The sequence below is a fragment of the Ambystoma mexicanum genome, chromosome 8, assembly GCF_040938575.1.
Source record: "Ambystoma mexicanum isolate Mex_15411 chromosome 8, UKY_AmexF1_1, whole genome shotgun sequence".
Lineage (NCBI taxonomy): Eukaryota > Metazoa > Chordata > Amphibia > Caudata > Ambystomatidae > Ambystoma > Ambystoma mexicanum.
The window spans coordinates 1,693,417,886-1,693,433,256 of NC_090929.1; positions in this window are offsets into that span (position 1 = coordinate 1,693,417,886).

The following is a 15,371-nucleotide window of genomic DNA, read 5'->3' on the forward strand; positions in this document are numbered from 1 at the left end:
AGCTCTAAAGAGGAAGGAGGGTAGGCAGGCTCCGCCGTCTGCGATAAAACCACCTAATCTAAAAACAAACATAAAAAGCAAAAACGACAATAAAAAAAACAAAAACACTGGCTCGGTACAAGCTGGCAGTACTTCAAAGGAATTAAAACAGTCTCCAGCAAACAAACCAGGCACTTCTAGACCGGCCTACTTTACTGTACCAAAAGAAGTATTACATCCTTCTCTTGAAAGCATTGAGACGGGCATGCCAAATATAAGCCACAAAGGAAAAAACAATGAGAGTAATTATAAAGAAGCAAAAGGGTCTTCTCTTGGTGCATCCTCTGTGCAGCAGGTCAATACACCGAATACTGCTCAAACTCAGCTATCAGCATTTTTCAAGCCCTTTACGAGTAAAACAGTACAGGTAGGGATTAAAATACTCCAAACTCCATCCCTCCACGAAGAAGAAGAAGATCGAAAGACACAGTCTGATGAAATAAATGGTTGCTTACATTCCAGCTATTCCTTGGGAAGAGATTTGAATTCTTAGGTTTATGATCACAAAAACACAAAAAATGTCTCCCAAATGGAAGCTCAATCCAGCGAAAAGCTCCCACATGATTACTTGAATTCCTTAAAGCAAAAAAATATAAGCTCTACATCAGTATCTACGATTCTCGGTTGGGAATCTGATGTGAAAATATATGGAAATAAACGATTAAATCGATCTGCCTTGTTGAAAATATTCAGGCAAATTCCAGCACTCAGGATGCTCCATTCAGATGATATAGAATGGATTACTCTGCCTCAAACTCAAAATTACAGGATGGTATGTAAAGTGCAATCCACTATTATCTCCAACCTGATATGGCAACACAGGAGTGAACTCCATATGATCGGCCTCCAACCGACACCATTTGAAATTCTTGACGAGGCCATAGTGTTTAATGAGACGCCTATGAGAGAACCTTCTCCTATTCCTAAAATCGTAACTGCCCAAAAAGATAAAGGCACTATTCAGCCGGAAGTAATTAGCCAATTGGTTGCTCTTTCAAATGCTAGCAAGGACTGGTCATGGTTATCTTCCTTGGCCACTACACTAAATCCTGCAATGGACAATACTCCCACCTAATAAGTCTCACAGAATTTCCATCTTTTCTTGGAATTCATGTGGCTTTACAAATCTTCTCACATGGTTTAACAAGAAACTTGACGACATAACCTGTGACATATTGTTTTGTCAAGAAACCATGGCAATGCATAATATCACACTGCCGATTTCCTAGTCCTTCAAAAAGCGGCTGAGCGTGGACCAACTGGACGTCCGCATGGTGGAATTGCCATTTGTATAAATACTAAATTGCATTTCACCATCCATGAAGTATATGAATCTCCATTGTTTTTAGCTGTTGTTATATCGTTTCAATCTTTTTCAGAGGAACACCTTTTATGTGTATCTCTATATCACAATCCTAATCATTCTAAAATCAATAGTGCTTTTGATCAATTAGATGAAGTATTTACCAAATATACTGCATGCCGGATAATTATTGGCGACGACTTTAATGCTGAATGTTGGTGGAAATCTGCTACCAGCATAGCCAATGTACTACCTCTATCCTCATATGGTAGGGGATCAATGTGGAATCTGGAATCCTGGGATCTAACAATTCTCAATAACTACAATACACGGTTAGACTACACCTGGAAGAGAGGACCACTTAGATCTTGTATAGATTATTTCGTTATCTCTGCAAATCTACAAGAATGTTGCACTAACACCATTATAACAGATCCGAAATATGGTGATCATATGCTTATTTCAATGAACATTTCTTTAAATTGTACTGAATTAGCACTCGATCCGAATCAGGGACTTTTGGAAATAGATAGACCTCATCTTTCAATAAGATGGAATAATCACTTATGCGATAAAATCAATGCTCTTCTTGACAAATGGCATGCAGTCTTTCCGGATAGTTCTAAGAAGCTGCAACTAATTGATAAAGATCCAGCCAAGCATCTGCAGATGTTAATGCAAACAATGACTAAGACCTTAAAAGAAAAAAACAACTTGAATGCAATAAACCAACCAAATAGATGCCTAGAACTCCGGTTAGCGAAACAGAGAAAGAATGCAGAAATGCGCACCTTAAAAAATAAAATAATAAACTGCACTGCAGAGGAATACGTTAAGATGAAAACATCGATTTTGACTAGATATCGTAATAAATGCAAAAATATTAAATGACATACATACAATCTGGCCAACCAACAGATAATTAATTCCCTATGTCGAAATGATCGGAGAACAACATGGGCAATTTTGAGATCAGACACCAGTAAACTTGATAAGAACCAGGCTTCTACGATATCTGCTGCAACATGGGAAAACTATTATGAGAAAAAATATGCAGTTGCTCCATGTTTCTCCATCTTAAATGCAATTACTCCTCCTACACCACATTTGCCAATAAACCCTTGGTCAATTCAAGACATCGAGTGTGCCATCAATGCCTTGAATTACTCAAAGTCAGCTGGTCCAGACGGGATTCCTCCCTGTGTTCTGAAACGACAACCATCACTTTGGGCCAAGCTATTGAAACAACAATTTGATAAAGTGCTATTATCTTTAACTATTCCGCCTTCATGGCTGGGTTCTATTATTGTTCCCATTTACAAAAAGGGGGAAAGGAGTAATCCCGCAAATTATAGGCCTATTGCACTGATTGATCCGTCCGCCAAAGTATTTGCCATCTTACTTCTACGGGAACGCCAACTATTTCTGAAAACCAATAACATCTTATCCCGTTTTCAGATCGGCTTCAGAGCACAGATGGGAACATCCCTTAACGCAACATTGACGGCGCACGTGCTTGCTAAATCCAAGATTCCAGATACAGGGCCAATATATATGACCTCGGTGGATCTAACCGCGGCCTTTGATAATGTAGTACGCGGTCTGCTTTGGCAATAAATGCGGGCGATGGGCATCCCTGATCATCTTGTTTACCTAATTGCCAAATTGCACACCAACACCGTGTATTTTATCAGAGTCAATCTGGCTGGAGCTACTACGGGACCAGTTTCCACTGCATTAGGGGTCAAACAGGGGTGCAACTTCGCTGCTACCCTGTTCAATTTATACCTTTGCAGTATGAATGAAATATGGTCGCAACAAATTAGCTACCCAGCTCGACTAGGCCAATTAAAAATCAAGTGGCTAGCATTTGCGGATGACATAGTCATCTTTGATCGAACGCCATCGGGCCTGCAAACGAAGCTTACATTGTCCGCCGAATATTGCTTATCCCATAATCTGCAATTCAATGCAGGGAAGTCAAATATCATCTTACTTAACAACTTAAAGAAAAAGACATGCCCAAGAAATTGGACTATTGGCTTAATCCCCCATAATATTGCTGAGGGGTTTTAAATCTTGGATGAAACGCCAGGACCTACCCTTTGCTTTGCGCACAGGGTACATGACAGTGTTGCATGGGGACTCTGATGGTACTAGTATACCTCTAGCTATTAGTGCTGTTATTGTTTCATATATCCCCTCATCTGCTTCCTTTGATAGCGGGTATTGTTTTACTCTTGGCAGCATTGCTCCCTTTTCAGTTTTATTTTCACTCCTCCAATGCTTTTTATGCATCCTGCGTCATATGGACTGGTTGGCCATAGAGATGCTGGTACTGCTGCTAGGTCATCCTCATAAAATGGCAGTGCTGTAGAGGCAGGTGCCTCTAGGGCCATTGCCATCTTTTGTGCTACTTCTTTGTATGTCACTCTCAACCAAATATTAACGCTCATCTCAAACACCATCTCCCCCTCTCCATTATCATCAGAGAACAGCTCCTCATCTGATACCTGTGTTAGTCGGCATCCCTCAGCTAGTGCTATTACTGTTCTCCATGCTCTCCCTTCCCTGTCCTGGGCATGCACTGCAATGTAGTCTGCTGTTGCCACAATACTCTCAATGCTCATCAGCATCATGGCCCCTTCCTTTTCACTGGCTGGTGTTTCGGGTCTGAAAAGGTAAGCTGTTGGTCTTCTCTAAATTTTCCCTTCAATTCCTGGTAGCCATGCTATTGCCATGTCTGTTCCATATTGGAAGATGTCTCCATCTACTGGTTCTGCCCTGGCCACTGGTTTGCCACAGTAAGCCTGCAGTATTTGTCGCGCTGTGAGCATGTTAATGCCAGGTGTGGAGCAAATTATCCCCTTCTCAGTAAAGGAGATGGCCATATTCAGTCTGCTCATAATGTCTCTCCATAGTATGTTTACTGGTTATTGCTTGGAGTATAGCAGCGGGAGAGACATATCATGATCCCCTATAGATAAGGACATGTTATCAGTGAAGGGAACCAACCCTCTAGCCCCAGAGAATCCTTGAGTGTTCATAGCCTCTCCTGACAAGGTACATTTTCCCTCGCTTATGCAGGACCTAGTTACCCCTCTGTCAACCAGGAAGGAAAATGTTTTGTCACCTATCGCCACCTGTATGCGTGGTTCCTCCGCAGGATTAGGTGTTACTGATAGGATGGGACACATCAAGGACACCTCTGGGCTGTCCAATTGTGGGTAGAGTGACTGTCCATTCCCTGTTTAAGGGTTGTGACCCAATATTGTCACCATCCCCAGCTGTGTGTGTTTTACAGGTGTGTCAGTCGATGATGTTGCATTGTTCTGTATTTGTGTGAGCTGATGTGCTGTTTGGACCTGTTGTTGTTGTGTTGCAATCGCCTGATGGTGCGGTTGGTGTTGTGTCTGTTTCTGTGGTGGTGTGTATGTTTGTATATGTAACTGTGACTGCAGGTGTGTTTGTTGTGCCTGTGGTTGTGGCTGTTGTTGTATTTGTAGTTGTTGTATGTACGCCTGAATTTGCTGTTGGGGCTGTTCCAGTGGTGTTTGTGGTTGTAGCAGTGGTTGCTGTGGTTCTTACTGTTGCTGGTAAAATTGCTGTTCCCCAATAGGCCCTTGCTGTCCTTGCTCTCCCCAACCTGCTTGTCCTGGCCTTATTCTGCATGTGCGTGACATGTGTGCCACCACTCCACCTATCCAGCATATTGGTGGTTGCCTGGCCTGCCATGGGTAACCTCCTGAGTTCTTCCATTACTTCTTTTCTCACCTTTGCCAGTATCCTCTCTTCTTCTTCCTTTCTCCCCCATATCCCTCCTCTCTTTTTAATATGCTCTCTATTACCTTTCCCTCTTCATATTTCCACGCACTTTCTGATCTAATCTTCCTTTCCACAGTCCCATTTCCCTGTCATTTTCTTCCCGTTCCTCCTCCCGCCTTCTCATCTCCCGTTGTTCCATGCGTGCCACTCTTTCAGCTATTGCCTGTATGCGCGCTTCTTCCTTCTTCCTTTCTTCTGCCTGTTCCTTCATCCTCTCCTTCTCTTCCTTATTTGCTTTCCTCTCTTCCTTTCTTTCCCGTGTTTCCTGCTTGAACTGCCTAATCAGTGCACTTCGTACTTCCCTTAATTCTGCCAACTTTTCTTCCAGCATCTCTTCCTCGTCTTGTGAAAGTCGCCCTTCTCTCTCTTTACTTACCTCGTGCCCTGCCTGTACGTGGCCCATCTCTTCCCTTCTTACCTTCCTCACTGTGTCCTCCTCTTCCCCTGTTAGCGTCCCCCGTAGTTTCAGAAGCACCTGTGCTGCTATCCATTCATCTGGCCCTATGTTTGTGAATTCTCCAGGAACCCTCCTTCTGCCCCCCGCGCCTTCCTGTGTTTTGCTTATATCTGCAATGCCCGTTGTTACCACCCCCTTTTGGCAACTATCTGTTAGTGCGTATGGTGGAGGGCTGTATGCTGGGTTTGAGTACCCCTCAGCGGCTGTTACTTGTTGCTGTGCAGCTTTTCTTAGTTCTGTTATTGGATATAAGCCCCCCTCCTCCTTCTTTACTACCTTAGCCAGTTGCACGTCCCCTGCCCCTTCCCTTTTCACCCTTGCCTCTGCTACCACAAAGGATCCTTCTGCCTCCTCCTCACTTTTTCAGTATTAGGTGGTGTTTTGTGTGTCATACCCCTGCCCTCTCCTTTCACCTTCTCCTCTTTTACCTACTTCCTTTGTCCCCTTTTCGTATTTTACCCCCTGTACTGCGAATATTCCTGGTGCTCCTGGTGTACCTCCCTGGAACATTTTCCAAAGATCAAAAACCTCTAAATGATTTGCCAGCTTTTTCCCTTTGTAGGTATGTCAGTAGGTGGTGTTGGGTAAACGTATCGAAGCTGCCGTTGGGTGGCCACGGTACCCTTAGTTTGTTATCTGTTCCTTGCGTCCATTCAATGCTGTACTTTATAATTTTCTCTCTATGCAGTGACAATGTCGAGCAGATGTGTTGGAGTGGTGTAGTTAAAGCGTTTGATCTGAGCCCCAACCCTGCTCCTGCCCCCGACCCGTAGTACGTTGCCATGTTACAGGGTTACCTTTCTCAATGTCAACCTTTTACCTGGCCCGTAAGCTGGGGTCTTCCGACAGTCCGCTGAAAAGAAAGGCAATTTCAATTTTAAAGTGCTTGCTCTTGCTCTCCTTCCTTCCCAATTTTAAAATTATGGCCCCCTTTGGCTGTGGTGCACAAAGCCCCCTGCGGCTACGTGCCCTGTGTGGCATGCCTCTGAGCTGCCCCACCTTCCTGTGCCGCCTTTACTAGGTGCACCTTCAACTTAACTCCTCCTCCTCGTTCTCACTGCCTGTTCAGCCCCCTCCCTCTCCTGGGGCAACTCCCTTGTCGAGCAAGGCCGGCGTTCTCCGTGCACGGCCACCTCTCCCCCCTTCCCTTTGGGCGTGGCCGGTGTTCTCTGTACGCGGCCGCCTCTCCCCCTTCGCAACTACCCTTTCGTACTTCCTGCCCTTGACCACCCTATGCAAGCCCTATGGGTGACGTCACCGGCCTCTACAATATATTACAAGTATGTACATTTTCAGAACAAATGAACGTGCGCTATCCTTAACACTTTTATTCCCTGTTAACCCCACAGCTGTCTTCCCACTACGTCTGGAGTGAGGTAATCAACAATCAATTATTATATTCAAATTGCGCACGCTGCGTCGCCTCGCGTGTGATACGTCCCCTCTCCGGGGGAGCTTAACCAGCCAATTATCTTCCGCACTTGGGAACAATCCAGCTACCTCCTGCGGGAAAACATCATCCACCCATCAAGCTTAAATGCTCAACCAGTATGGGAACCTCATCCACTCATTGATCTACAACGCCAACTCGAAGGAAAGCCACACTCCCCCACATACAGGTGTCTGCGATCTACACAAATCTGCGCGATCTGTCCGTCACACGTGGGCGCTCGAAGCCCCACCAAATCCACTACTTTACGCTGTAGCAGACGCCCCTTCTGCCTGTTCCTCTACACCTTTCACATCTACCGCCGCTTATTAACCCAAATCAATTTCCACACACTGTAATAACCACCCGCCACCCTCGTTACAATTCCTCCCCCCTCCCTCACAACATTACATTGCTGGTTGGGAGTGCCCTACTCACATCAAGTCCTTGTGATCCGGGGCCGCTCGACTGCGGGCACCCCTCCAAAGCGGTTTGCCACCTCCCCTCGTCTGGACCACGTCGGAACACTCGCCAACCGTGGGCGGGATACTTCTCAAATCAGCTCCCGACGGCCAATGTCCGGATTGCGCTGTCCGGTCGTCTCGCAGTTCCGCGATGGTCCTATAGTCCTCAAAAGGGGACAACGGCGGAGGGGGCCGCACTGCCGGGTTACCTCATCGCAAGAGGCCTTCTAGTGGCTGCCCTTAGGTGAGGTAGTCCTTAAACAGATCTCAGCAGTGCCTCCAACTTGTTGGGGTGGTTTCCCGGGGGCCGGCAGAGCCGTCCGCGGACCTCCAGGGCTGGGGAGGCCCCAACTTCTCCCGCGTCCCAAAAGGAGTATGAGGCACACACAAGAGCAAGGTAGTTATTACTGCTGTTTATTATGGTAACGGCAGGGATAATTCTCAGCCCGTATGCTTCCGAGGAGACACTCTCAGCTTCAGTGGGGCTCGCAGGCCCTTTTTACTGTAGCATGACGCGCTACTCGCGTCACTTGGGAAAATTGTCCCAAAACCTAACGCCACTTCGAAGATAGTGTGTGCTGGGTCTGTAAATTTAAAGAGACTACTAAAGTCAATTTAACTTTACATGCCCTGGGAGACATTAGTCAGTCCCAGAGAAGGTATTTAAACCTTGGGAAGTCTGAAAGGCATTCCTGTGCCACTGCACTGAAGGTGCTGTGTGACACAGAGAAACAGATGATGCCTATGGAGCTGTTTTAAAACTCCATATCCGAAGAACACAAAAGTAAAACACAAATCAAAATACATGGAAGAGTGGCAAAAAAAGGCTCGCACTCTTCCCAGGTAAAAAATCAAATCCTAGAAATCCAGCAAAGTTTATGGGGGTCTCAAACGGTAAAGGAAATTAGCACATTCTTGAGAATTCTCCCTACCACTTGCCTCTCCCCAAACTAAGGGACAGGAGGATTTAATACACTCTTGGATGATTCTCCTTAAACCAGTCAGTCAAACATCCAGGAGATACCATCAGCATTTTGGTGGTGACACCCAGACCTGTATTAAATGGTAAAATCAAACCCTTGTGGGCTGATTGACCAGCTCAGTAGTTTAGGGTTTTCCCCTTTCATTTGCATCAACCATCTCAAGGGTTGGTGGTTAGTCTGAATCACAAAAGTAGATCCATACAAGTATGGTCTAAACTTCTTCAGTGACCACACAATAGCAAAACATTCTCTTTCAATGGTTGCCCACCTTGTCTCAGGTTCCTTCAGCTTCCTGCTGATGAAGCAAATGGGGTGCTCCCTACCTTTCTCATCCAGCTGACTTAGAACTGCACCTATACATGTATTTGAAGCATCTGTCTGCACAATGAAGGTTTGGGTATAGTTAGGAGCTGTTAGGACTGGAGCTTGACTAAGGGCTTTCTTTAGGCCTTCAAATGCTTGAGTGCACTCCTCATTTCACCTGAACTTCTTAGGAAATTTGGGTGAGGAGGCTATATTCAAAGGAGAAGCTATGGGCCCATAGTTCTCTATGAGGTTCCTGTAGTAACCAGTGAGGCCTGATTTCACCTCCTCCTACCTCATTTTCAAGGTAGACCACTTTACTCTGACCAATTTGACATTTACTTGCCTTTATGGTCAGATGGGCCTGCTCAAGAGCCTGCAAAACATATCCTAAGTGGTCAACATGCTCTTTCCAAGTAGGGCTGAACACTGCAATGTCATCCAAGTATGCCATGCAGAAGTCCTCCATCCCATTCAGAACCTGGTTAACCATCCTTTGGAATGTAGCAGGTGCATTCTTTAGTCCAAAAGGCATTACCTTAAACTGGTAGAGTCCTGCTGGGGTTGAGAATGCAGTTTTCTCCTTGGCATGCTCCGTCAATGATATTTTCCAATAGCCTGAAGTGAGATCAAATGTACTGAGGTACTTAGCTGAACCCAGTTTGTCCACCTGTTCATCTGTCCTGGATAAAGGGTGGGCATCAAACGGACTAGACCATGGAATGGTAGAGGGCTCTATTACCCCGAGATCAAGCATCTTGTTGACCTCCTCCTTTATGTGGTGTCGGGGTGGTTTCCAGAGGCCAGCAGACCCGTCCGCAGACATCAAAAGGAGTAAGAGGCACACACAAGAGCAAGGTAGTTACTGCTGTTTATTATAGTAACGGCAGGGATTATTCTCAGCCCGTATGCATCCGGGGAAACACTCTCAGCTTTTGTGGGGCTAGCAGGCCCTTTTTACTGTAGCATGAGGCGCTACTCGCGTCACCTGGGAAAATTGTCCCAAAACCTAATGCCACTTTGGGTTGGCTCCCTCAGTGGTAGGGTCAGTATAGTTACCTATGGAGGAAAGGATTATTGGATAAGGGCAGGTCAGGTGGTACACTTGGGTTTTCCCTAACAGTTGTTACATCAAATTGGTTACAAGGGGACACTTGTTGATTGGCTAGCTAGAATGGCGTCAGTGGTGAGCCCCTCGTATTCTGATTGGTTCACCCGCGAGCCCCCAAGCCTGGGACCATCGCTTTTCCCAGCTCGCTGTGTACCTGGTGCTAGCAACAATGTGCAACTATGTGTTAGTGGTAGACAATGGACAGGTCTGACTAGTGGCTGATGTGCATGTCTTTCCCATCGCTGTAGGTGTCCAACTTGTCACTTCGTTGTTCCAGATCGTGTCTCAGACGTGGGACCCCAGTGACTTTCTGTCTCTTGGCATCTTGTCAGCCGGGCTTGGTCACCTGTGGAGAGACCTTGGCTGGAGCAGAATTATGAGCATTTGATTTGTATTTCGGCTCTGAGGGGCATTCGGCGTTGGCAGGTGTAACCTAGGCGCGGGGAGCTCGGCATGTGAATGGCAACATTGCGGCCTTGGCTGTGAGCTCTCGTTGGGGCTCGTTCTGCGCGATCAGCGCTTTGCATTTTCGTCTGAGAGGATTTTCGTCTAAGCAGCTCCTGCCTGGAGACTCTTGCTTTGCGGCCTACCTTGGCCTAGTTTTCTGGGTGGCGGTACATAATCCATAATATGGGGGTCGCGAGGGGTGACAGAGTGTCACAAGCAGTGGTAGATATATAGGGTGACGTCTTCACAGGGATAGGTAGCGAGAAAACATCTGCAAGCATATGTATTCAAGCTCTTCAGGCGTTTTGCATTTCTGCGGTTCTGTAGGAGAACTATGTGAAAAATAACAACGATGCACATCTGTGGGTGTATCTGTCCTTTGTGTCATAGCACTGAGTATGTTCTTCATGTGGGTTGGTATGTGAGTGACCAGTGTGCATGGTGGCACGTGTGTTCTTGTCTGTTGGCTATGTCGTCATGGCATCTCTAACGATGATGGCGTTTGTGGGTGCTATCTAATCGAGTTGGTCCATCATGCTGACGTGTGCGGTTCCTGGACGTGGTAGTGGGCAGGCTCCCCGGGCGTGTGGGCCGCGGACACAGGGGACCTGTCTGTTGGGTGACGAAGTGAAGGGGTCAAACTCCTCTCGCGAGGGGTGCTTGGGTCTTGAAGTCCTGGGCCATGGTTTGGACGAGAATGGGGGAAGGGTATTGTCCCATTTTCCCACTTCAGTGGGATCTTACATGATCTGACATCCTGTACCCTCTGCTTTTAACAGGCAAACAGTCACCAGTGAGAATGTCATGCTGGTGCCAAGGGGTCAAGCCTAGTTATAGTGAAAACAGGGAGGCAACCTGATTTAACAGAAATGTGCACTCCTCCTGTTGTTCAGGTGTCAAATTAGAAGACAGATTAACTCCTTCTATTTTTTCATGTAAAGGCTGGCTTCTGAGTAGGTCAGGTCGAGGTTCACTCTCCTCCTGCTATTGATTTGAAGCTAGAAGCAAAGCTCCCACTTCTGGTCTTGAGACATAAGCTTTTAGACGGTTGGTGTGAAAGACTCTGGGAGCCTACTTAGGATTGCCTAAGTCCACCAGATAGTTGACCTCTCCAAGATTGCCCACAACCTTGAAGGGTCCTATCCATTTGTCCTGTAAAGGCCTCTACCTTGTAGGTACCATAACTAGAATTAGCTGGTCTTGAATAAACTCAACCATGTTGGCCTTCTGGTCATCCCAATGCTTCACCAGAGCCTGACCTGCTTTCAAGTTATTTGATGCTTCTGCCATCAAGAGTGACATTCTCCTCTGGAGACTTATCACACAGTCAGTGACTCTCACTGGCTTGGGAGAACAAGCACTCTCCAACCAATTCTTAATCAGGGCAAAGGGGCTTCTAACTGGATGTAACGCTCACCTGATTCCCGCAGAGGCGCCGGTCTTGACTGGGTGAATGCCGTATCTTCAAAGGTGATGTGTAACACACGGTTGGCTCTTTGGGCTGGACCTCTGTGCACTGTATGTCTGACTCGAAGAGTAAGATGTCTGCAGATAGAAAATATGGGATTAATGAACTGGGGTTATTGGGTGCCTCTCTCCTCTTCCCTTTCTCTTCTCCTGTAGAACCCCAAAGGTTAACACCCTCACATTAGGTAAGTGAACGCTGAGCTCTCCATCTGCCTCGGGGCAGGGTGCCGTAACCAGTTTCTTCACTGGATAAGGGTGCAGGCCTCTTGACCTCAGAGGACTGCTGTCCGTCGTTAACTGCACGAACGGTAAGTTCTGGGCACTTCAAATGTCTTAAAAGTCTTTTGTAATGATATCTCTTGTTTTGCAGGGTTCCGGCGATGGCGGATGGCGGGCTGATGAGAATTGAGGATCGAACCCGCGTGAGGAATAGAAGCGCCTGGAAGCACGTAAGTAAGCGCTTGTAGCCTGCTTCACGATGCGCACTAACTGTCCCTTTTATCTTGCAGGTACAAGTTTGAAGCTTTAGAGAAGCTGAAGGGTGCTGGAATACCCACTGGATTCGGCGTGGGAAGGAGTAATGGCACGTGAGTAATAAAGTTGCCCAATGTCTTTAAACGCACCTTCTTTTGTCTTTCAGATGCGGGATGCAGCGCCGAAGGCCTCCGGAGCGTGCGAAGAGCTGGTAAGCTTTTGTCTTTCAGATGCCGGAATGCAGTGCGAAGACCTCCGGAGCATGCGGAGAGTAGGTAAGCCTTTGTCTTTCAGATGCCGGAATGCAGCGCGAGGCGTTGGTGACAGCCGATGGACCAGGTAAGAGATGCGCTGCCACTGAAGACCGTAGTGCTAACCTGTTCTTTCTTTGTCTTTACAGGTGCTGCTGAAGACTGGATTCCAGGATGGTAAGCCTTTGTTCCCATAGGCCCAGGATCAGAAGCAGAAGACACGATGAGCGTTCTGCTGCAGAGAATGCAGAATAACGCAAAGCAAGATTCATCCATCGGGTGTGGTTTAAATAGCCTCCTGTAGTGCTTAGGTGTCTCCTTCCACAGCCACGCCTAGGTAAGAAAAGAGTTCCTGCTTTCCAGAAGAGTTCCAGTGTTCTGAACCTAGGGAGTGGCTCCTGCCCCACCCAACAGGAAAAGTAGTCCCAAACAGAAGAGGATCAGGGGTTCAACTGGCAGGTAAGTAAGCAGCATGGTCTGCTGCAGGTAAGTCCACCCAAGCATTATGAGCCCGGCGCTTCCAGCGCTGGGACTGGGCATCTTTATGAGCCTGGTGCCACTGGCGCCAGGACAGGGTCCAAAAGGTCCCAATTGGGACTGGCTGGCACTCGGAACCGGGGTTATGGGACTGCTTCCAAGGGAGTCGGGCAAGTCCTGATCTTTTGGAAGCAGAGATCATGACAGCACCCCCCCTCAAGGCCCCTCCCAAACCGGGATTCTCCGGGGGTTTGGGCTTGTTAGGAAATGTTCGATGAAATCTTTTGATTAGACGAGGCGCGTGGACATATTCTGCAGGTTCCCAGGATCTTTCTTGGGGACCGTAGCCTTTCCAGTCAATCAGGTAAAATAGTTTAGATTTGGAGATCTTGGAATCTAGGATGCTTTTGACTTCAAACTCGAGTTCTCCATCAACTAGAATAGGTTTTGGAGATGTAGTTAGTCGGGTTTGAGGTTGCACAGGTTTTAATAGAGAGACGTGGAAGACCGGATGTATCTTCATGTGAGGGGGCAAGTCCAACTTGACCGCTACTGGATTTACTATGGTAGTGATGGAATAGGGACCAAGGTATCTTGGGTTGAATGTGCGTGGTCTTTTTAGAGGTAGATATTTGGTGGATAACCAGACTTGATCTCCTACTTGATATTGGGGGGCTTCCTTCCGATGTTGGTCTGCTCCTTTCTTTTATTGTTCTTTAGCCCTTTGAAGGTGAGAAACGGCTTCCTTAAAGGCTTTGGTGATTGTAGAATGCAGGTGGTCTACTGCTGGTGTTCCAAGATCTTGGAGTGGATCCAACTCCGAGGTTCGAGGGTGACTACCGTATAAAAGAAAAAACGGGGTCTTCCCAGTTCCCGAGTGGACAGAGTTATTGTAGGCATATTCGGCTATCCAAAGGATATCTTTCCAAGTTTTTTCAGTTTGTTGTAGCATGCAGCGCAAATACTGTTCCAGAGTTTGATTGGTCCTCTCGGTTTGTCCGTCGGTTTGAGGGTGGTGGCTGGTCGAAAGTCTCACATCAATTTGAGCCGACCGACAGCAACTTCGCCAAAAATGAGAAGTAAATTGACTACCTCGATCCGAAATTAGAACTGAAGGAAAACCGTGCAGTCAGACGATGTTTTCGAGAAATTCTCGGGCCAGAGTTGCTGCTGTTGGTAAGCCTTTGAGTGGAATGAAATGCGCCATCTTGGAGAATAGGTCCACGATTACTAGGATTGTATTGTATCCGGAGCATGGAGGTAGATCGGTGATGAAGTCCATAGAAAGCGTATGCCAAGGGCGAGGCGGGATGTCAATAGGGCGTAAGAGGCCGGCTGGTTTTTCCTTTTGACTCTTGTTTTGGGCGCATACTCCACAGGACATTATAAAGTCTCTGATATCTTTTTTCCAAGACGGCCACCAGAAGTAGCGCTTGATCTTTTCCGAGGTCTTGGTCATACCGGGATGTCCTTCCATTAAAGAATCGTGATAACAAGAGATTACCTTTTTCTGTAAATCTGTGCTGGGCAGGTATAACCGTTCTTGGAAATATAATAGGTTGTCCTTCACCGTAAAGTCCTTTCCCTGCAGATGCCAATTCTGTATGTCTGCTGGAGTTACCAGTAGCCTGGCTTTATCCTTAACTTCCTCTATGGATTGTGTGGCGATTACACCTAGAATTCTTTGTTCGGGAATGATAGGTACAGGTTTAGGATTGATCAAATGTTCTTCCACTCCCATCCGAGAAAGGGCATCAGCTTTACCGTTTTTTGTACCAGGTCGATAGGTAATTATGAAGTCAAACTCGGCAAAGAATAGTGCCCAACGGAGTTGCCTAGAGGATTGAGCTTTTGCGTTTTTCAAATATTGCAGGTTTCGGTGATCTGTAATCACAGTAACGGTGTGTCGGGCCCCCAGAAGATAATGCCGCCAAGCCTTAAAGGCGGACTTGATAGCTAGAAGTTCCTTATCAGTAATAGTGTAATTGATTTCAGGAGGCGAGAATTTGCGGGACCAAAATGCCACGGGATGCAACTGATTGGTTACTGGGTCCTTTTGTGATAGAACTGCCCCCATGGCAAGGCTCGAAGCATCAGTTTCAACGATGTAGGGGAGTTCTGGGCGAGGATGTTTTAAGATCGGTGCAGAGATAAATCTAGTCTTCAAATTCTGGAAAGCTTGTTCCGCCTCGGTAGACCATTCAAAACGTTTGTTTTTCTTTAACAAGGCGGTGATGGGCTGGACTATTCGAGAGAATTCGGGGATAAACCTGCGGTAAAAGTTAGCGAAGCCTAACATGCTTTGAACACCTTTTACGGAGGATGGCGATGGCCATTTGAG